Here is a 25,182-nt window from a genome sequence, read left to right as displayed (position 1 = left end):
ACACATTTAACTGCTACTAATTCTGAATATAAACAAGGGGAATGGAACGTGCTTACGGTAAAATATAAACGCTTTGATCGGATATACTTGCATTGTTGACTACTGACCTTGTCCCTGAAGTTGTCCTTGTACTATTGAATTATAAAGCTAAACTCTTATCATTGAAATAAGCATTAGTAAACCAAAACAACTTGAAACAAAGGAAGCACACAATGCTGGTAATTTATAAATTTACAATTTTGCACGATATTTCTCTCATCATTAAATGTGCAGACGACCACCCATGATTCTTTCGAGAAAATGAACAAAAATAAATGATCCTTATTCCCCGCGTATAAGCCAATGTCTAAATGCATTTTCTGTAAAACGATATTTGCTAATTAGCACAATACCTTTGGCAATTTATATTTCAACGCATAAACTTAAAGGCTAAGACATACATTTATACATATAATAATTATGATATTCAATTATTTTTTCGTCGGATTTCAGCTTAGACCAATTGGATTACAAATTTCTTTTTTACAGGATGAAAAGTTATGCTTGTAATTATCAAAATAATATTGTAAAATAAAGTTGAACACCGTTAATCCGAAATCGTAGGGACCCAAGACATTATTTCGAAGAATCGATAGTTCGGATGAACACTTTTCAGAAAATGACAGCGTTCGCGAATTATATATGACGTGGAATATTAAGTCGTGAAGATTGCAATGTCGGTTTGACGTTACCAATACGATGCATTCGGTTTAAGTGATCTTTCGTATACATGTTCGTTGAATTATTGTTTAATAAAGCGATAACAAGTAATTCATCATTATTTTTCTTTATTAAAACAACATTAAACATTTAAAACAAAATGACAGCACATATATGCAAATTGTTTCCTCCCGGATAGGTTACCGGGCCATTAACCAGATTGCTTGGTAGCGTTTCGAGTGAGCAGTGCGGCATTCAAACCTGATGAGATATTTTCGAATGATATTCTGGTTGTGTTATCCAGCAATTATATACACACTTCATCACCGAAATAAATCACTGATTTTCTGACAACGATGTTTGTAAAGTATGCGATCTCAATGTCATTCTTTAACAAGCCCTAATTGTGCTCCATTGTCACATTAATTCGATGCTCGAGTGTATTCGTAGTATGGTGTGAAAAATGATGAGATGATCGAGTTCAAAATAAGGATAGATAAATAGGTGTGAAATATCAAATCAGGACCGTAATTTTTACTTCGGAATAGCGATTTTGGATTAAAGGTTAAACATTTTGTTGAACAAAAAAGGAGAAATATCGGGACGGAAATGTTTTCGAAATAACGATAATTTCTGAAAAACGGTGTTCGGAATAGCGGTGTTCAACTGTAAATAAATCTGAAAACCCAAATTATGCTTTAGTACAAAAATAACTTAACCCAACAAAAACGTTTAAGTATAGGAAGAATAAAACCGTTACATACGGTTAAAGTGCAGCTATAAATAATACAGTTAGTACAAAAATTTCAATTTGGAACTTCAAATATTAGTAAGTTTTGTGAGTCTCACCTAATTATGAATGAAAACTATATAATCGAGTTCAAAATATATGTATAGTAATTCAACTGTATATGTAGTGGTAGGCCATTGTGCACATGTCTTAGAACACCTCTTCAAACACATTATCTGATTAAAATGTTACCCATAATGTGGTTGAGAGAGCTATTATGAACTTGAATATAAATCATGAACTGCTAATAAGACAAAATCCTCGCCATGAACAACACGTCTGGAGTAACGCAAGATGCAGCGCCTGAAAGAAAACAAACATACATATGTAATTTTGCGTTTAAACTTAGTTAGAGTTATAAAAGTCAAACAGTTTTCACTGAGGCATTGGCGAACATGTGAGGAATTTCACATTTTAGAAAACATAAGTATGACATTACATGGAATACTCTATTTTTATACATTATAAGATATTTAAAAGTTTATCTTGTTTTGAATTATTTGCATTTAAAGACAATCTTCCTGTTCACGCTTAGGCATTTGCTTATTTATAATGAACACAATTTTTATAGCCGACGGGAAGCAACAGTGCGGAAGCTGCGTCAGCATCTCTAGGACACTTTCAAGATCGCCCGTGAGTTAGCGGACACATTCGGTTTGAGAGGGTTTACCAGGTTCCCCAAATGCGGGCAAGACCAGAAATATAATTGCAAAGTTTACTTTTTTCAAAGACCGGGAAAGGATCGTAAATCATGGAAGCAGCTTGATTGGACCCAGTTCCGAGTTTTTGAACAATTTCCCCCCCCCCCCCCCGATGTCATCCAGAAGAGAAAGAAGCTGTGAGGGCATAGGGACACGACGGAGGTGAGATTTCTATCCTGTCGTGGAACATAACTGGTTTAACCTATTGTAAAAAAGACAATACTGATTTTACTGATTTGTTAAGCTCATTTGATATTTGTTTTTTATATGAAACTTGGACAAATTCATCTAGTAACGTTAATTTAAGCGGTTACAGTTCGTATAATTTTTACAGAAAATTTCAACACATAAACGCCCGTAAAAATAGCGGTGGTATTGTTATTTACTTTAAAGACCATCTAGTAAACGGCATTCAAATTGTAAAAAATCATTATGATAGCATTATCTGGTTAAAATTAGATCGTAAGTTCATTAATACTGAGGAAGATGTGTATATCTTATATATGGGGCGAAGGTTCGCCAGTTTATAATACATTTAACGTAGATCTTTTTGAAATCCTAGAAAATGACATCACATAGATTTCTGAAATTGGTAAAATATTTTTATCTGTTGATTTTAATAGCCGTGTCGGCAACTAATGCGATTTTATTACACATGATAATGTTAATACTGTTCTTGATAACCTGATTATGCATCTGTTAGGGCCTCTGTTGAAAATGTACATAACAGTCATGTGATTAAATTTCTTGATCTTTGTAAATCAACTTGTATTCGCATTATAAATGGTAGAAATGGTAACAGTTTCAAACATACTTTTTATTCGCATAACGGATCTTCTGTAATTGCTTACTTACTGACCCATGAATGTAACTTTTCAATGATATCCAACTTTACTATTGGCGATTTCAATGAATGGAGCGATCACGCCCCAATACATTTTTCATTATATTGTAATAATTTTTCGACTAGTTACAAGACATACACTGAGTTTAAATTTAAATGGGATAATACTCTACGTGGACAATTTCGCAATGGGATTAGTACAAAATTACCTGTTTTCGATGATATTGTTGACAATATATACTGTTTAAATAGATTTCAATTAATGATGATTTAGATAGATTTACGGCTACAATCTGCAGTGTCGCGGACCCGTTATTTTCTAAACGTTTTACTCACAGTAACAAACCATTGTTTGATATTGATAGTTGTACGGAAAATGCTGATTGATTTTATAACAAATGTGTAAATGCACGACAATTATACCAAGAAGCTTTACATATTTTTAATCCGAATAAAACTGATATTAATAGTGTTACTCAGTGTGCACAAAAGAAGTCTTATAAAGATTTACTTCGTAAAATAAACCTTTGCTTATCGTCAAAAAAAGAAGGATATTGAGAATTTAAGGGAAAACAAACCTAGAGAATTTTGGAAATTTTAAATCAAATAATAAAGTTAACAATTGTTATATCCCTTTGGAAGATTTTAAAACATTTTTTGAAAATCTTAGCCATAATACGTTTGATTGCAATAACGATGAGGCTGAGCAGTTTTGATGAAGATAACTATACATTTATAGAGTTAGACCAACCTATTTCTGTTATTGAAGTTTGTAGCGCAATACAGCATTTAAAACGTAATAAATCGGCTGGTAGCGACTGTATATTAAATGGGTACTTTATTGAATGCGTTGACATATTAACAAGCCACTTTTGTGATGTATTTAATAGCATTTTAGTGTCTGCTTTTTTTCGGAAAAGAGACAGAAGGTGCCATTATTCCTCCCCATAAAAAGGTTCTGTTAATGATGTCAATAATTACAGAGGAATTACACTTGTTAGTTGTTTTTCAAAAGTACAACAATTTTAAATAAGCGCATCAAGTTATTTTGTGAAGCTAATGCCACTATTTCGGATGCACAATTCGGATTTCGAAAAGGTTGCTCAACGGTTGACGCAATTTATATTTAAATGTCTATTGTGCAAAAATATATTAATGATAATAAAAGATTATATGTTATTTATGTCGACATGTTGAAGTGTTTTGATAGTATTTATCGCAATGCTCTATGGCTTAAATTGTATAACTCTGGTATAAAAGGTATACTACTTTGAATAGTGAAAGATATGTATGAAAATGTTAAATCTTGTGTGAAATCATGTACATCTTACTTTGAAAACTTTAGTTATGCCGTTGGCCTGCGCCAGTGGGAGGTTATATCCACGATTCTTTTTCCCTGTTTGTAGAGGACTTAGAACTATATATACAAGATAGCATCACTTCCGGTTTAAGTATTAATGATATTGTATTGATTATGTTGCTGTTTGCTGATGATATGCCCATTTTAGGGCAATCGCCCGAAGAAGTCCAAAACCATTTAAACACTCTTTACTCGTATTGCAAAGCATGGGGGTTATATGTAAATACATCAAAGACATATAATGCCCATAATATCGATGTTGTTGATAACGTTTTTTTTTTTTTTTTTTTTTTTTTAGGGTTTTTAGAATTTTAATAAATTTGTCATTATGTCGATACAACACAATAGTTCACATAACAATGAATACAAATGACTACAAAAACTATCACAAAAATAATTTTCCTGTCATTATATTATTCTTACCACTTTCGAACAATCACCATGTTATCCATACCCTCGATAAAAACCCTCGCTAGTTCATTTGTAACACCGTTGGTGAAAATAACCAACAAGCTTATGTACACAGTTTTTGATAAAATAATTTAACAGCACTGAGCAATGCAAGCATTCAAATAACACACATCAATAATTATGCCCCATAAAAATTCAACAAACAAATGAATCAAATATTCGTACACATGATGTTAATGGTTTTAATGTGAATCATTTATCCATGAAAAATATCATTTTCTATGAAACTCTTGCACAATGAAAATATGAAGTCATTTCTATGCCTTGATAGATATTTTCGTAAATTTGTTTGGTACAATAATGGTCATTGATCTCGCTGCGATGAGTTTATCAATTTATTACAAATACAATCACAGATATTTTTTCAGCATATTTTAATGAAATGTCACTGTTCATTATAATATGTAGATTCTGAACTGGTGAATGGAATGCAGATGTCTAAGATCTTAAAAATGTGTAAAGTTTGAGACTTAATACAAGGTCGGAACTAAAATACATCTCAAAATGTAAGACCCTTGAGAAAACACAAGTGATGTTTTCTGCAGTATTAGAAGTAAGTCAATTGAACACACTAACATTTGGGTGTCTGACTTTCCTTGTTAATTTGAATATCCTAAGTTCTCCCATTTTTATAACTCATCGTGCTCCTCTTCCCCAGTGGGAATGGCACCACCTGCACCCTGGTAAAGTTTGCTAATGATTGGCTGAACAATTTCACCCAGTTCTTTCTTCTGTTCCTTGTATTCCTCAGTGTCAGCCTCAGGGTTGGATTCAAGCCACTTAATCTTCTCATCAAGATGTTGTTGATAACTTTAATTTTTTAGGTACTGTGTGGAAGTGTTGCATTGAATCAAGAGCATTTGGTTGGAAAAGCCCTTAAGGCCATGAATACTTTATATAAGTAAAAACAATACGACCTTAAACCTAAAATATTTTGTCAATTATTTAATTCTTTTGTTGACTCAATATTGAATTATGCCTGTGAAATTTGGGGTTTTAGTAAGTCAAAAGACATTTAAAATTTTGTAAGCAATTATTACATGTTAAAATGAACACATGTAATGCTACAGTGTATGGAGAATTAGGTAGATATCCTCTATACATTAATAGATATGTTAGAATTATTAGATACTGGTTTGAGATTTGCAACAGTAATAACATTATAATAAAGTCCGTGTATAAACAGGCCATTGATGACTGTAATAAGGGCTGTATTAACTCGGTTTCTAAGTTGAAAAACTGTTAAATGATTATGGTTGTGCATATGTATTTAATAACCCAAATATTGTGCATGTTAATGTATTTATAAACGAATTTAAATGTAGAATTATGGATACATTTAAACAAGAAGGGTATGATAATATTAGTAACCGTTCTGTTTTGGATATGTATAGAATTTTAAAAACTTCCTTTGATTATGAAATATATTTAGATTTAGTTCCAAAGAATTTACGTTTATACTTTGTTAGATTGATAGTTTCTGCACACCCGTTAAGAATACAAACAGGATGTTATGCATGTAATAATATACCTCGTAACGAACGATATTGTTTATGTTGTAATAGTAGGGACATAGAGGATGAATATCACCTCATATGTATTTGTCCATGTTATCGTCAGTTAAGTGTAACTTATATAAAACAATGATATTATGTTAATCCATCTATATTCAAATCATCAATTATTGGTATCATGTGATAAAAAGGAAGTTATAATTGTTTGTAAATATATTAAATATATTAAAGAAGCATTTGTTAAACGCAACTCACCTATACATAATTTAACTTAAAATAGTAGTTATGAAACATTCCCTCACTGCCAAAGTTAACATAATAATTATTTTGTATTCAATTTACATAATATATTTGCTTATATTCTGTCTCAGGACAGGCGAGAAGAACGTGAAGGATGACTTTCGGTTACATCTGATGACATCGGCTTCCTACTGGGCTTTAGAGGGGCTCACCACGTGGGTCAAGGTCGTATAACCGAGTGACTAGGTCACGTCGTCAGGAATCTGACGATGAAATGCGTTGCGTATGATACTTGTTTGTGTTATATGAATAACAACGACACAAATAAGTAAACAATCTTAAGCTCTCTCAACATAGATGAACTACGTATTTCTTCCTTACACGTTTCCTAACATTTCTATATGTTATCTGTTTAATGCAAACCTCTCTCTTAGAGTTTGAAGAATGCTTGTTTATGCATTCCTTACTTTCAATCGACTTATTATCCAAAACTTAACGAAAATCAAATATAAATAAACGTTCTAAGGTCACGACTTTTGTAGTTAATGGGATGACTGTGTTGTGTAAAAAAGACAACGTTTTGATGCCTGATTAGCAAGTGCTATCAGATGTACATCATCAGTGTATGATAAACAATGCATACAATAGAGTTTGTGATCAAAGGGAAGTAATTCAATTTAACTAATTGTTTGTTGTAGTATTTTGAGTGGTGTGGGCCATAGAAAACCCAACTGTTATTCTTAATAAATACATTCAAAGAATCAAGTTTACGACAATTTCATTTTAGATAGAAAATTTGAGTTCTCCAGTAAATTTAAGAGACAATTTATTTCAATTCACACAATTTGTTTATGAAATTCATGAAGCTTGAAGTGGTAATGGTAAAATTAAATTTATTTTTATCAAGGGCAAAGTTACTACCGTATGTCTTTTTCACAGCACAAATTAATCAGATACTACGGAAATTACAATATTTGAATATTCACCCAAATACTGTAGCAGAATCACTGTTTTTAATGTGTGTTTCTAATTTCAGTAGTCAAGGGGCTCAGATTGTGTGACATTATCATTTTAAGCATTGTCACTATCATCTGTTGTTTTGCTGTTGCAATGCTGGGAAAGTCATTGGTTGTGTTGCACTTGAACGTTTGGGTGACAATTTCTAATGTTTGCGACGATATACCAGTATTTGATAGTTTTTGATTAGATAGTTCTTGATCAGAAATGTTCGAACTGTATGACATGGTATAATGCGTGTGATGTGTGCGCACTCTTTTGCAAATTGATTAAACTCTTCGCTATGGTATGATCCGGCATTATCAGATGTAACTTTATGAGGGATACCAAATGATGATGCAAAGATAAATTTTATCTCCCACCTCAGATAAGTAGATCCAAATATTCGACCATGCTAGGAATTCTTATCTTCCCCACAGGCAAAACTAAAAGAAGTACCCGTATGGAACTCCTTTTTTAATGTCATGACACAATTACCTCCCTTGTTGAAGTCCGTCGTCTGTAGCATCATAGAAACCTTGTAATGTGGCAATATTTAGAAACCTAAAAGACGAAAAAACATAATTATTTCTCACTTCAAATGGCACCATAAAAGGTTATCACGCTCCATTGAAGAAAAAAAAGCTGCCATCTACGCAGAACTATTTCAAGAACGATTTGACTATTAACATGTAAATCTCTGCGCGCATATATATGACAACCACGAATTATCACAAATCTATACGCATTTATTTCACTACGCACACAAATGTTCAAATGAAAAAATACAATTTTACTTTATTTTGTTTAACTGAGGTGGGAGTATAAAGTATATACTATAACCGCTCATGTAAGATAGGCTCATATTAACCCTCGCGCAGGGTGTTCTGCGGAAACTCGGTAAACCTCGTTTCCGTAAAACACCCTAAGCTCGGGTTTGGATGAACCAATCTTAAACTCTCGGTCATGGAAGATACTTATAATCTTGTTATGACAGTATTTGACCTGAGATTTGGTAGTCGATCAAACAAAATAATATTGAATACTGGTCTGCTACTAAGATAGTGTCAGTGCAGTGAAATAATTATGTCAGTGGCAAGGATTGTCCAGGGTTGATCCCGAACGGTGTTCTGAAACATAGGCTGTTTGCGTTAGTATTTTTGTTCTCAAAAAATACTGGGCAATAGAGAATCTGATCCTTATTGTGTGTTGTAATTTTAGGCGATAAATGTTGGATTTGAAATCATCACATCTTTTCCATTGTACTCATAAGGCAGTGTCGTAGCTGAACGATAGATTAAGACTATCAAACGCATGTGCACAAAATAAAAAATGGAGAAAAGAAATTAATACATTCTTGAGTATTATAAATCACCAAATTCATGCGGTAGGAGCAAAACATTTATTGTCCGCATTGGTCAATGATTTCAAAGTTCAACTACCAGTTTTGTCGTTTTTCAGCCACAGCCAAGACCACTTGAGCTTGGGTCTACCTGTTGTATTGAGTTTGCATTGGTATTAAACTATGTCTGTACTAAACAAGGCTATGAAGTGATCTTGATATTTTGCAAGGTATATTTTCATTATACGCTTTCCAGCGGAAAAAAGCACATTCTTCAGCAGACTTCTGAATGAACTGGCCATCTCTACAATATTTGGTGCAAATGGTTGAAGGTAGTTTGGTAGATTTTATTTAATACTTTGGCCTTTTGTGGGTATATTCTAAGTCCATGCAGTTTCAGTAAATATAATTTTAGACCTTCATTTTTCGTTTTGTCAGCGTTTAACTTGATTCCCTTTTCGACATCTTTGCATTAGTATGTCGGGGTTTGCGTCGGGTTCCGTTCTGTCTGAGCCGAAACTGACAATGACATAAAAATGACATTGATCCCCGGAAGGCCTTCTAAAAGTATGTCCTTCTTGTCCGTATAGTAGACGTAGAAAGCGGTACTTAAAATGAATAGTAAGAAAACAGTCGCCCATGTAAGGTATGGTAAAATCTCCTCTAGTAACATTGAGGGATAGTGCCGTCTGAGCAACGCTACGATAAGATTTTAAGATCTAGAAATCTTAGTATTCCATTGAGTTTATAAACTGTGCTATGTTAATCACCAAATGAACGGGCTTTATGTTTTAACTTTTGACAACTTCTTGCTGTAGTTTTTCTTATAAATATTGTTACTACTGCATTGACATTGTCTTTACTCTTTTGAGCTTTTGATTGGTGTAGCGTCGGGTTTCAGATGAACGTCACATGCACCTGATAACTTACCTAAATCAGTTTATTCATAATTGTGGTTTAACATTATTTGTTATTTTGTGCATGGCTCAGGATTAGGGGCACTAATTTCAATAGGCTGAGTTCCAGACGACATGTACCTAAATTTAACATGGGACGTGATGATGTATCAACACGGTATAAATTAACACAATATATTATATATATTGTTTGTGATTTGCATGTTAATTTGACCTTGAGCTCAGATCCAATGTTTGTCGTGAGTGGTTTGTTACAATAACCAATGCGACCTATAACCACAAGTGTCTTTATTGTAACCTTTGATATGATATTGATTTGGGCTGCCGAATTCAGTTTAAAAGTAACTGGTTTCGGTCCATCAGCAACATTCGAAAATACCTTCGATTTATTTCGTTCAGCTGTATAGTGTCTTAGAAATATTAACTGTGTAAGCTGAATCTGAATTGCTAACACTGTAATATTGGTCAAGAAACAAATAATTTACATGATAAGCTTTTTGTTCACGTTTCTTTGCTCTGCATACCGCACTGAATGTTGTTTTTTTGCAGTAATAGCACTTCTCCCCCTTCGCTGGACATGTTGCACCAAACCCATATTGATTATCGCAGTTTGGACTCCTTCTTGTACAATACTGGTTATAGGTGCTCCTCGTATGACTAGGCTACTACAATCTTTGTTGTGTGTGTGTGTGTGTGTGTGTGTGTGTGTGTGTGTGTGTGTGTGTGTGTGTGGGGGGGGGTTATGTTTTTACAACAAACAAATAAGATTTTATTCTATATTCCCAGTCAGATGTTTTGCTACAAATTGTTCATATATAATCAATAATTCCTTCAATGTTTTTGGTTAGGGAGTTTTGTTTAATTATTATTAGTAATTGAGTAAATGTTTTGCCATGTTTTACCATCTTATTTAAATGGATTTTTGCCCATTCAATTCTACTTAAAATTATAATTACCCCTGTAATTATTATTGTAATATACTTCAGTGCAACATCATTGGTATGTGATCGTTTTTATTTACTTTCTGTTTGTAACATATTATTCAAAGCGTTTATGTACTTGATCTCAAATGCATTGTAGCTTTATTTAAATTAGATAAGAAGAACAACTCCAAACTTCGATATAAAATATATAGTACTGCATTATATATAATGTATACACTATTATTGTAGATGGTTGTGAATATACTAAATAAATTGCTAACAGCAACAGAACTGCTTGTTATTAAAATATTTCATTAACATATACGAAAAACGTTTCCCTTTTTTCTGCTAATATGTTTCACTTAGTCATTTAGTGAGCTTAAAAGTGTCCGACAATAACACTTCAAGCTTGAAGAGGCAGCGCTTTAGTTCATATTATATGTGATACTCCGTTGAGATGATGTGATAATGATAATGTATGTGATATTCTGTTGAGATGATATGATAATATGCAATATATGTGATATTCTGTTGGGATGATGTGATAATATGTAATATATGTGATATTCTGTAGAGATGATGTGATAATATGTAATATATGTGATATTCTGTTGAGATGATGTGATAATATGTAATATATGTGATATTTCCCGATTATTCTGTCTGTCACCACTGTTGCCGTTCACCTTCTCTGTATTTGTATTTGTAGTAGCTTTGTCTTGAAATGTATCTTTGACCACATCTACCTGAGTATGTTTTTGCTGAGCAGAATTTTATAATGTTGTAAATAAATGTAGATCATGGAAAGTTATTTATGTGTTCAGTTGATTTATTGATAAGAATATAAGTCTAATTAGTAAACAATTTTTTATACTGTCATAGTACAAAAATTCATTTAATGATTAGAATTATTTTTATTTGATTTCCATCTAATTATTTGAAACATTGGGCATCTAATTTTTCAGAAAAACAACATTCATATCGGTATTGGCAGCGTACAATATTTACGCTATGAGAGTCGGTGTCAAGCTTCATGCAAAGTCGGTTGTGCTTCATCATAGTTGCAGATGACGTCATTATTTACTATCAGCATCATAACATACATGTACAACTGTACTGCTTCATTATACAACACTTCATAATTTTATGACAGCATCGTTACATACAACTTCTCTGCTACGTTATACACAGCTGTATCGAACAGGCCATTAGAATGATATTGGCCTTCTGCCCATTAAATTTTTATGACCGCTTGTTATTCCCTATTCTCTTAATTGATTTGAATTGAATCTGGAGTAAAATGTTCATCTCATGAATATTATGTACAGAACCCTTGATTCGGCTAGTTGATTCCTAGTCTGCTACATATCTACCTAACCACCTACTGGGAGATTGATGAAATGTATGCAAAATGTTCAGATGGAAGAGACAATTCAGCAAATCAGTCTCAATTTCACAACATATGGTCAAATATTCATTAACTTTATGTCTGCTTCATATCTGCTGAACCTCTTGAAGAATTTGGATGTAACTTGGAAAAAGGTTCACTTGTTTGTGCAGAACTTAGCAAGAGTTTAAACTTAAAGCTGCTCTCCCACAGATTGACCATTTTGCATAAATATCTAGAAGAATTTTAACATTACTTTTGAAAATTGATGGTTAAAGGCTAAGTGTTCATAATTCGTATATTTCATGTTCAATACCTGCAGCTGTTAATCTGTTTTTTTTTTATTGGGATACAGCCAAAATGATTAGCAATTAATTGCCTACTAATTTGAACAATAAATGTACATTAATTGCCTTTCATGCTTTTATTTATATGACTGACCATTTCCAAATTATAACACAGCAAAATCATGAGTGTAAAACCCAAGAACAAACAAGTACGATTACTCTTATGCAGAATTTGTTATTGTTATTAGATGGTTACTACTACTTGATTTTCATATGAATTGTTTAAAGTCTTTAAAAATTCCTAATATGTCAAGTGATCAAGCACCATTTCATCAGAGATACAATTTTATTTCAATTACATACACAACAATGCAACTACATGCACATGACTTGATCTTCTAAATCATATTCATAAAGATCTGTATAGTCACTGTCATCATCTTCCATACAATCACCAGAATCGGTGTCATCAGTGTCAGAGTCCTCTTTCGTGAAACGATGTGCAAGGCGCATAAACCTCTCTGATGAGCAATCGATGCTTCCGCAGTTGCAAACACAAATGTCGCAACAACTGTGAGATACCACAGAAGCATGATTTACAAGTGTGTAATTGGTTAACAACACATCCCTTCTACACCTCTTGTCATTAAGAGCATACTCCCGTAATTCTTGATCAGTATGTCTTAAGTGTTGTTTTGTTGTAAGTAGAAGATGATAGGCGTGTTCACCACTCCTGCCACGATAAGGTTCACACCATGGAAATTTACTCCCATTCCAGCAGCATTTGTGCAAATCAGAATCCGGAACATTCCCTCCTCAGATTTCATGTCATCTATTATTAAATCTTTCACTGCTTTAGGGGTGCATAAGTGTAACATTTGCACATATTCCATACAAGCTGGAAGACACAGTCTGATCATTGTATATTGTTTTGCACAATCTCTTATCGTTTTACAAAACACTATATGTCTTGGAAGAGTTTCGTTTCGTTTTTCAAGAGCACAGAGTAGCCATTGGAACATCACTTCTACCTCTTAGGAGGACTTTTCTACTTTCACATTCAATTTTATATTGACACGATCTGGGCATTCCACAATTTCTACCGGAAGATCCATACACAGTTTTTTCTCAATAGTCTGTCTTGTTCTTTTGCTGGCAGTGGCTGTTAAGACTAGAAATGGTACCCCTGGGCACAGTGAGCGTACTTTACCAATTTTACCGAACAATTCACGGGAGGGGTCACTGTTCTTAGTACCTTCACCCCTAAAATGATATAGATTCGTATATAGTTCTTCTTTGACTGTGGGCTAACGTTTAGGTTCGCGGACATATTTCTGATTGCCCCTCTGTCTTATGTCCGACACTGCCATAATGGAACCAGCTTTTGACAAAAAATCAGTGAATGTATGTACATGTATAAGAGTTAATCATTGTAAAAACAATGCTGGTGCAAAAATATGTACATACTAAATCTTGCATGTATTGCCATTGGCACACAAAGCGAAAGATCTTGAAAAAGAAAACCTAAATTTAGAAATAATGAATAATGCATCTGATGATTTGAAAATAAAGTATAAAAACGTGGACATTAACAAAACTGACCAGTGGACAACTGTGTGTGCTTCATCCACCACAATTGCGCTCAGAGGCTGTCTGAACTGACTGCACATCAATACATCCCTCCAACACTGTATTATGTGATGTTAGAAAACCACATTAAATCTAGAAAAGCCATGTTCCCTTCCACAAAACTTTGTTCAACAAAGTTGGGGATAACATAGCCAAAATGGGCAATAACGAAGGCACTTTGTTGCCTTATTTTCAACTGCAACAAGAACACTTCAACAAAGCTGCATTGTTGGTGCGTGCATCAACAAAGGCACTTTGTACTTTGAGCAACAAGAACACTTCAACAAAGCTGCATTGTTGGTGCGTGCATCAACAATGGTACTTTCTACTTTGAGCAACAAGAACACTTCAACAAAGCTGCATTGTTGGTGCGTGCATCAACAAAGGTACTTTGTACTTCAAGGAACTAGAACACTTCAACAAAGCTGCATTGCTGGTGCATGCATCAACAATGCAGCTTTGTACTTCAAGGAACTAGAACACTTCAACAAAGCTGCATTGTTGGTGCATGCATCAACAATGCAGCTGTGTACTTAAAGGAACTGGAACACTTCAACAAAGCTTCATTGTTGGTGTGTGCACCAACAAATCTGCTTTTCACTATTAAGCGAAATGAACATTTCAGCAAGTCAACTTTTCACTTATAACCAACAATTGCATTTCAACAAAGCTACCATATCGGACCCTGCTACATGGCTTATTTGTGTTTTTAGAGTGGTTGAACTTAATGTTCACTGCCACACAATGGGAATCTTGCCACTGTTATGCTTTTGTTTGCTTTTTTCAGCAATTGAATACTTCACAAATTCATTATGTATGTGTTTTTGTCTGGTTTTATTGAAATATGGTAACACTAGATGCCCATAGTCCACTAACTACCTATTCACATGCTATTGTGTTTATTACATAGTGATATGGTAGGCGGTAAAATTGTTGATATGCATGATGGCTGTACCATATATATGCTTGTGTGCACGCATGTTTCTTGTGTATCCTGCATTGCATATCCCTGTCACACATAACCGTTCTGGATTAATGAATTTTCAGAGCCCTTTTCAAATTGTTTTGTCTTAATAAAGAGCTTGTTAATCTGACATTTGGAAGCGAAAGGCACTGAAAATTCATTCCATCCATTCATTCATTCTTCTTATTATTTCAATTCATACTAACTCCTAGTAGTTTGCAGTGGGTGATGGTTGGTTAACAAGGCAACCCCAGTGTGCAGGGGACCTTGGGGCTCACCATAGGTGTTCGCCATTTTACTTTTGTTAACATGTAATCCTTGTATAAGTCAGGTAAGTGGTTCATGAAAGACTCAAGACTGTATCAGGGATGGTTTGCATTTATTTTGGGGCTAGAAATGACTTTATGTTTTGTTATTAACTCTGATTTTTCCCAAATATACATGCTTATTAAGGTGAAAGTTCCATATTCTTCATGACAACCAGTCAATTGGACAACTATAATGAACTGACATACTTGCAAATCTGAACTATTTTTTCAAAATCAAAATGCTTGCAAAAATGGTTCCCTGTACATGAGGAGTAGCTCAAACTATGGAAACATGGCTAAACAATATAGAATTAACACTTAAAGGGGATGCATTCAATAATTCATAGTTTTGATGTACTAAGGTGTTTTTGGTAAAGAAGGTTTATCCAGTTCGCAGTAAAATAACGTATGTTTTAGACAATGTTTGCAACAAATTTGTTTATGGCTTTTGAAATGGAAGTAGTAAAAAAGTAACTTAGACTTTATAACCCATTATGAAATTCTATGGAAATGATTTACAAAAATTTATAATTGTCAATCTCAGTTAATGTTACTATATTATTATGGAAAATGTAATACTGTTTGCTGGTTGTGAATTGAAAAATGAACAATTTAGAGTGGTCATTTTGTACAGCATAAACACACAACTACAAATGAAACAAACACTATCCTTTTCATCATATGTTTAAAAGGTAAGAAAAATTACATTTAGTTTCATTTATCACAATATTGCGCACAATTGTATTTGAAAATAACTTTCGTCGACTCCGAACATGTAATACACATCAGCACAATTTATATCTACCTTCATCATGAATATCAGATTGACTTTTTCAAATTAGGACCAGCGGTAATACCCAATTTCTTTACTTTAAGTCATAACCATTACATGAGAAGCTTTCTTACAATGAAAGAGTACCAATGCATGAAGGTTATCGTTTTAGTAGTCATCATTAGGTATGACTTGTGGCAGTGACTGTTGTAATTGAATGTGACAAATGATCTATTTAGATCTTTGATGATAAATCCAGAAGGCAGTCATTCTCAGTCAATTTTATGTTACATTCAGAAGGCAAATGAAGAACAAGTATTGTATTCGTAACATAACAATGTCCAAATTTGTAATACCCTGTACATGAGGAATAGCTCAAACAATGATAATATGGCTATACAATATCGCTGAAAGCGATGAATGATTCTAAACGCCCGTTTGCTATGAAAAAGCAGAACTTGTAATACAATTGCTAGTAAAAACTAAATTGTTGTAGCATTATTATACACAGTTGGAAAGATTAATAATATGGAGAGATGTGGGCAGGTTTGAATAATAAATTTAACGCTAATTTTCAATGAATGAAACACAAAAGCAGCTATTGAAATCCATAAATATTGAAGGTATGGAGCAGATGAACTCCTGCCAATAAATGTATGAAAACGAAAAAACATTTATGATGGTTCTTGATGTATTTGTACCGCTACCTTGAAACCCCCAAAAGTTTGGTAGTCATGTTTGTATACAGCAAGGGGTGAAAAGCATTGAGGTTAACAAGTTTCAAGTGGAGGTTCTCATAATGAATGTGCTACCTTAATATGAATGATAGGCTTATGATGCATGTGCAGTACACTCACTCTCATTGCAATTTGTGTAAATACAAAGTATCATTTCAGTCCCATCAGTAGTTTTGCAGATATTGCCCGGACAAGCATAATTGTGAAAAATGGCTGTGGGGTGGATTTTATAACTATGCATTAAAGGATTATGGTTCCAGCGCAATGCATCTTCTCTCAAGCCATCTATCTAAATACTTAGTGTTATTTCAAAGTAATGAACTATTGGTTTTAATAGAAGTAATGAATTGCGGGACCGATGTCATTTTCGGGGATATGAACGCATTTTGGCTGGTCAAAGTATGCAATGAGTCTTTTGGACTCCACACACTTTAACCAGCCCATTTGCATTGATAACCGAAATGACATCAAACCCCACAATTCATTCCTAAAAAAACATCGGTTCTGTTGACATTGAAGTATATATAACAGCTAAAGTATTCATGGCAAACCAAGTAAAAGTATTTGCAGCACATGCACAATAGGTAGTGATCATTGTCCTTTGCAAGTGATTAAATAAATCATCCCTTTTCAGGTCTTGGCCAGTGCACTCTATTATAGTTATTAATTGGAACAAGGCAGTCCCCTACCGTTGTTTTTTAGTATATTTTGTTTATCTCGCAACCTGACTGGTACGTTGAATCTGACCAAAATTTTACACAACTGGTCAAGAGTGGAAATGTAGGTAATACAATTAGTTTGATCGGTAACCTTTGATATTCTTTAAAGATTCTTAAAGATTATTTTGACCTTAAATAGGAAGGAAAATTAGTCCTTGATGTATATAATTGATGAAATAGCAAGCCTTAATTATTTTTGATAAAGTGATACATATGTATTGTGGTGACGTCATAACATAGTTTTAGTGCTTTTGAAGAGAAAACACATGTTGTAAATTTATAATCGCATTTGAGTCCATTTCATTTTTAAATATTAAGCTTGTTGCACATAATGATAATGCTTGATAGAATGCGCAAATATAAATCTGTGCAACTTGTTAAAACACTTTCAAATAGCATTAATATCTTATCCTCTATTTAGCATTGTCATAATATGGACCCAAAACGTAATGATGGACGAATTGCAATTGGTACAGTTCTTGGATCAATTCAGTTGTTATTGCTAAAAGTACATGAAATGTATAAGGTCAATAAATATAGTAATAATTGACATGCCTTCACTGCTAAATGTAAAAAGCCTGGACACAAGCATGTGTACTATGACCTTCAAATGGCATATGTGACCTCGACCATAAAATAATGGACTCAGATCAAGATCATTGCACAATAAGGACAACATTAGTACCAAGTTATAGTTTTTTTGGTAATCCATAAATGCATAAGTACGAAAACGAGCGGGTGTACTCAGACCTAAAAAATTCTCATGTAACCTAGACCTTTAAGGTATTGACCCTATTCAAGGTCACTGCACATCGTGTCAATGAGGACAACATTTTTACCAAGTAATTTGGTAATCAATCAATGCATAAGTAAGTTTTAGCACGGACACTAGCATGTGTACTCTGACATTTTAATGTCTCGTGTGACCTTGACCTTTGATGTATGGATCCGGGTCATGGTCACTGCATATCGTCTCAATGAGGACAACATTTGTACCAAGTAATATGGTTATCAATCAATGCATAAATAAGTTATAGGCCGGACAATAAATGATACAGACGGACATCGGACGGATGAACTGACGGACGGACGAACTGACAGACGGACGAAGTGCTTTACTATAATAAAATTGCATTATTCCTCATTCAGTATTTCATTTTCGACCAAGGTCTTGATTTCCTTTATTTTCTTCCCGAGTATCTCATTGTCGAATGTCCTCTCAATTCCATTCACAATTATGGAAATGATTACACGATTGTCACTGTTCAATGAAAGTTTGTTCACAAAAGTGACATATCTCCCCCTTCCTTCAGGTGAAGAAATTTCTCCTGGAATGTAGCATACAAAAAGTGCAATTAGGTTAGAGTTTTGTTCAGTTGTTAACACACCTCATTAACATACTTTATTGCATATGTTACTATATATAGAAACATTTTAGGCCAAAAGAGGGTCATTACGGACAGGGTTTCAACGCTGTAATGGATGGTGTGCCAATAATCCAAAACACCTCGATATGGCCAAAAATCCATAATGAGACAACTTCTGGTAAATCGCGCACCTGAACTGGTAACGGCAGAGTTTGAGGAAATTAGCAACGCAAACATGGCCGCAGAAAGGTTGCTTGCATGGCAAGCCCCTATTCAGCGAGTAATTAAAATAACAAACAATATAGATGTAAACAAAATCTTACCTTACAGAATGCTTATAACTGTCTGATACATCTTTTTATACCATCATTTCCACTGCCATTTTCAGTAGAAGTAAACGATGTCTAGTGTATTCCACGACCAAACGATACATAACCCAAGCATTGGCGCTTTGCATCACATGATCGTACCTTACATTCATATTACTCCAAGTTCTGCATTGACAGTTGTCAAGAATATGTCATCGACATATTTCAGTCATCCATTTTTGTTGTTTTAAAACCAAAAAATAATACAATTTCAAATAGTATTCATTAAAACACAAACACGAGGTGGTGTGATTTTGATGTTGCTTAAACATACTCTTGTTATATAGCATATCTAAGTTTTAAATGACCTTACCTTAGGAAATATCTTAAATTTATCCAGTACTTATCATTCCACACCACACTATTTTGACCTGGAAACAATGACTCTGATAACGTCACGATTACAATAGCTACGTCATAGGTCAATCGGTGCGATATTTGATAATTGTCCAATTAAATCAATGAATTTTTTATTGTATATTGAAGGAAATGGTGTTTTTCTTATAAAATGAAATATAAAAAAACACATATGCAATAAAAAGGTTAAAAACCGGCGCCGGTGTGCCATCTGTCCATAATGGCACACCTGGTATTCGATGGCCCTAGGGCCATTACAGACAAGGTGTGCCATAATGGACAAACGGCACACCAGCGCCGTATATAAACTCTAAGTCTTTAACTTGAACCAATTTAGGAAACGTTCTAAATTGTACTTAAAATACAGAATCGATAATCAAAACTATGTTTAAGTGAACACATCCACTTTAAAGGGGCTGTCTCACGTATTGGAACCAAATAAGTTTTTTCTGTAACGAATCTTTTGATAATGATGTAATAGAATGTGATACGCTTTGATATCATAATTGTAAAAAAAAACTACCAAAAACCTTCAGTTAGTAAGTTTTAATGCTTGTACACATCGATGCCAAGTTTATGTCAGTTTTCAACAATTTTCTTTTCTTTTTCGTTATTTTATCATACCTGAGACATCCCCTTTAAGAGTTAATTCTATCTTGTTTAGCCATGTTTTCATTGTTTGAGCTACTCGTCATGTACAGGGAACCAATTTTGCAATCATTTTGATTTTGAAAAAATAATTCAGATTTGCAAGTATGTCAGTTCATTATAGCCCTGACGAACGAAGTTTGAAGGGGTTATATTGGAGTCACCCTGTGGTCGGTCGGTCAGTCGGTCGGTCGGCTGGTCAGCCCGTTGCAATTTACCTTGTCCGGAGCATAACTAAAAAACTACTAGATTGAAGTGGATTAAACTTCATACTATGATAGAGCATATTGAGAGGAAGTGCAGTGTACGATAAACATAACTCTATTCTTGCTTATTACTGACTTATTGCCCTTTGTTACTTTTTTTGTCCGGAGTATAACTTGAAAAGTACTGGATGGAATTCATTGGAACTTCATACAATGGTAAAGCACAATGAGAGGAAGTGCAGTGTTCAAGAACCATATCTCTACTTTAGCTAATTACTGAGTTATTGCCCTTTATTTGTTTTTTTGCTGTCAAATATTTTTCCAGACATTAACTTGCAAACTACTAGATGGAATTTATTAAATCTTAATAATACAATGGTAAAGCACAATGAGAGGAAGTGCAGTGCACAAAAACCATAGCTCTATTTCAGCTAATTATAGAGTTATTGCCCTTTGCTATTTTTTTCTTGTCCAGAGCTTAGCTTGAAAACTATTAGAAGGGATTTAATAAAACTTCATACAGTGATAGATCTTAATGAGAGGGAATGCAGTGAACAGGAACCACAATTCTATTTCAGCTAATTACAAAGTAACTGCCCTTTGTAACTTTTCTTGTCTGGAGCATAACTTGAAAATTATTAGATGGAATTTAATAAAACTTCATACAGTGATAGATCATAATGAGAGAAAGTGCCGTGTACAGGAACCGCAATTCTATTTCAGACAATTACAAAGTTACTGCCCTTTGTTACATTTTTCTTGTCTGGAGCATAACTTGAAAACTAGCGGATTGAATGTAATACAACTTTATACAATGATAAAGCACAATGAGATGGAGTTCAGTGTACATGAATCATTTCACTATTTTAGCAAATTACAGAGTTATTGCCTTTTTCTGTTTGTTTTTTTGTCCGTACAGTAACTTTAAAACTACTAGATGGAATTTCATAAAACTTCATACAATGATAAATGAGAGGCGGCATTCGGGGGTATTAATCACCTTCAGTGATAGCTCTAGTTATAGTTGTCCAATTGACTGGTTGTCTTGAAGAATATGGAACTTTCACCTTAATAAGCATGTATATTTGGGAAAAATTAGAGTTAATAACAAAACATAAAGTCATTTCTAGCCCCAAAATAAATGCATACCATCCCTGATACAGTCTTGAGTTTTTCATGAACCACTTACCTGACTTATACAAGGATTACATGTTAACAAAAGTAAAATGGCGAACACCTATGGTGAGCCCCAAGGTCCCCTGCACACTGGGGTTGCCTTGTTAATCAACCATCACCCACTGCAAACTACTAGGAGTTAGTATGAATTGAAGTAATGAGAAGAATGGATGAATGGTTGGAATGAATTTTCAGTGCCTATCGCTTCCAAAGTTAGAGGCCATGTCAGATTAACAAGCTCTTTAACAATTTGAAAAGGGCTCTGAAAATTCATTAATCCAGAACGGTCATGTGTGACAGGGATATGCAATGCAGGATACACAAGAAACATGCGTGCACACAAGCATATATATGGTACAGCCATCATGCATATCAACAATTTTACCGCCTACCATATCACTATGTTATAAACACCATAGCATGTAAATAGGTAGTTAGTGGACTATGGGCATCTAGTGTTACCATATTTCAATAAAACCAGTCAAAAACACATACATAATGAATTTGTGAAGTATTCAATTGCTGAAAAAAGCAAACAAAAGCATAAAAGTGGCCAGATACCTATTGTGTGGCAGTGAACATTAAGATCAACCACTCTAAAATCACAAATAAGCTAAGTAGCAGGGTCCGATATGGTAGCTTTGTTGAAATGCAATTGTTGGTTATAAGTGAAAAGTTGACTTGCTGTAATGTTCATTTCGCTTAATAGTGAAAAGCAGATTTGTTGGTGCACACACTAACAATGAAGCTTTGTTGAAGTGTTCCAGTTCCTTTAAGTACACAGCTGCATTGTTGATGCATGCACCAACAATGCAGCTTTGTTGAAGTGATCTAGTTCCTTGAAGTACAAAGCTGCATTGTTGATGCATGCACCAACAATGCAGCTTTGTTGAAGTGTTCTAGTTCCTTGAAGTACAAAGCTGCATTGTTGATGCATGCACCAACAATGCAGCTTTATTGAAGTGTTCTAGTTCCTTGAAGTACAAAGTACCTTTGTTGATGCACGCACCAACAATGCAGCTTTGTTGAAGTGTTCTTGTTGCTCAAAGTACAAAGTACCTTTGTTGATGCACGCACCAACAATGCAGCTTTGTTAAAGTGTTCTTGTTGCTCAAAGTACAAAGTACCATTGTTGATGCACGCACCAACAATGCAGCTTTGTTGAAGTGTTATTGTTGCTCAAAGTACAAAGTGCCTTTGTTGATGCACGCACCAACAATGCAGCTTTGTTGAAGTGTTCTTGTTGCAGTTGAAAATAAGGCAACAAAGTGCCTTCGTTATTGCCCATTTTGGCTATGTTATCCCCAACTTTGTTCAACAAAGTTTTGTGGAAGGGAACATGGCTTTTCTAGATTCAATGTGGTTTTCTAACTTCACATAATACAGTGTTTTCCATATTTTGTTTCCTAGCACAGTCTCAGGACTGGTGAACATAACGTCGAAATCACCCTTTTTAACACGATCATTGTCTTTATTGTCTTTTCCAATGGAAGTAAAATTGAGTCCAAAGCTATTCAGGAATTAAACCTGATCTTCCATTATTGAAATCAACGGCGAGAACACCAACACACTCGATCTCGTCAATACCGGTTATGCCTGGTAACACAACGACTTCCCACTGCTGGTTTTCGTTGAAATGAGAACATCGTTTTATCAAGAATGGTTTTTATTGAAAATTTCTGATGTTGAAAGGGGGCATCGATATAAAAGAAATTACATTTTTTTTCTCGTCGCTAGCGTCCATCTTGTTTTTGTTAAACGAAAAATCTGAGGTATTTTTTAGTTACAATTGTATTTGTAAGACTCCTTTTCATTGGTCATAGGGAATGAGCACTCCTAGCGAATCTATAAATAGAAAACAGCGAAACGTCTCTGATTGGCTGCGAGTTTCGCTGTTGGCAATCAGAATCGGGACGTTTGAACCAGAGTGTGGTACGTCACTTAGGTAAAAGGTACGTAACTCTGGTGAACGATACTGGGTTTTGAGTGCTGTAGTTGAAAAGAGACCGGTTTGTTATATATTGTGGTTGACTTTATGTTGCAGTATGCTGCAAATCTATGGTAGTATGTCTGGTTAAGCTACCACTAACAGTCCGTTTATGTCCAAAATTTATGCGAAAAGCTACACAAACAAGCTCAGCAGCAAAAAGTTTCAACATAAACCCGGCTAATGGCACTCAAGATGAGTGACTTTGACGACCTTTTTTCCAATACAAAGCATTAAATAGTTGAATTACATCTCCTTCTTTTGGCCATTGTGTAGTCACTAGGTCACTAGAAGTAGGGTTTCTGCATAGCAGATTGGCGACTAGCCGCCATACGCGCACTAAGCCCGATATTGGTCAAGGTTTTCTAAAACAGCATTTTGAATCAGATGAATCGTTCATAGTCTGATATTATCCAAGATTGATACGTTCCCTTTTCCATCTTTCTAATGACACTATTTACAAGGCAAACACTGTTGAAAAGGGAAAATAAAAATACAACAACATAAATTGCAAAATCAAACATTGAAATCGTTTTCCTTACTTTCGATTTCAAAAGAAATGTTTACAATACAAAACCTGGGTAATTTTACTGTGGAAATGAGGTAACGTTCCATAAAGTAGTCGATCTCAGTCCGTTGAGAAACACTGTACACGCAGAATAAATCAAAACACGCATTCGAACATCTTATTCGATGGAAATTGCATTATGATAAAGTGTGACACATTCTGTCGGTCGATTTGATTCTTGCAATAGCCCTATATTGGCAAATTCTTGATGAACTAAAAGTTCATAGGTGTGTTTTAAATGACCTCTTTTCCATTTTTATAAACATTTAATATTCTTTCGAAAGGTGGCACATACAGTAGATCAAATGTCAAAATCTTGATGACCTTGTGATGAAAATATGTGTCCTATACATAGCTGATAATCGCTGCTCAGAGATTTCAATCTAGGTAGGTAAGTTGGTCATGACTAGAATATGAACACTATTGGGTTTGACATTAAGCTTTAAAACCGTTTAAGATCAATTACTGAACATCGCTGCGATCCACGGACCTCAATCTTGGTAAGTATGTTGGTCATGAGCAGCACATAATTCATAATGATTTTGAGGTCAGTAAAATAAAGGTTAAGGTAAATAACTAATGACACTTGGGCGAAGGAACCTCACACTTGATTGGTCGTTTGAACACTACATGCGATGAGGCATATTTACACCGGAAACTATACTTGTAGTTAACATGATCAACTTATTTATCTACACCAACCACCTAAAAGTTATCCAGTCCCTTTAACATGAAAGTTTTCATTTAAAAGTGTGACAGTCACCAATTCGCACCCAGTGACTTATCCTCTTCGCGTTCATACTTTAATGTACTTGAAAGTCGTCATGAACATTAATCAGATACAAAAGGTTATATGTGTATAAAGGCCCAAATACTCATGGCTATCATTCAAACGAGACCTTTCA

General features: G+C 34.3%; 1 pseudogene; it reads right to left on the bottom strand.

Moving 5' to 3' along the window:
- Positions 1–5,494: 5,494 nt before the first annotated feature.
- Positions 5,495–23,348, bottom strand: LOC128215038 (bifunctional 3'-5' exonuclease/ATP-dependent helicase WRN-like; annotated as a pseudogene).
- Positions 23,349–25,182: the final 1,834 nt, after the last annotated feature.

This window comes from Mya arenaria, chromosome 13 (assembly GCF_026914265.1).
Source record: "Mya arenaria isolate MELC-2E11 chromosome 13, ASM2691426v1".
Lineage (NCBI taxonomy): Eukaryota > Metazoa > Mollusca > Bivalvia > Myida > Myidae > Mya > Mya arenaria.
Note: the sequence above shows the minus strand (reverse complement) of the source record. Positions and strands in the feature narration are given on the sequence as shown.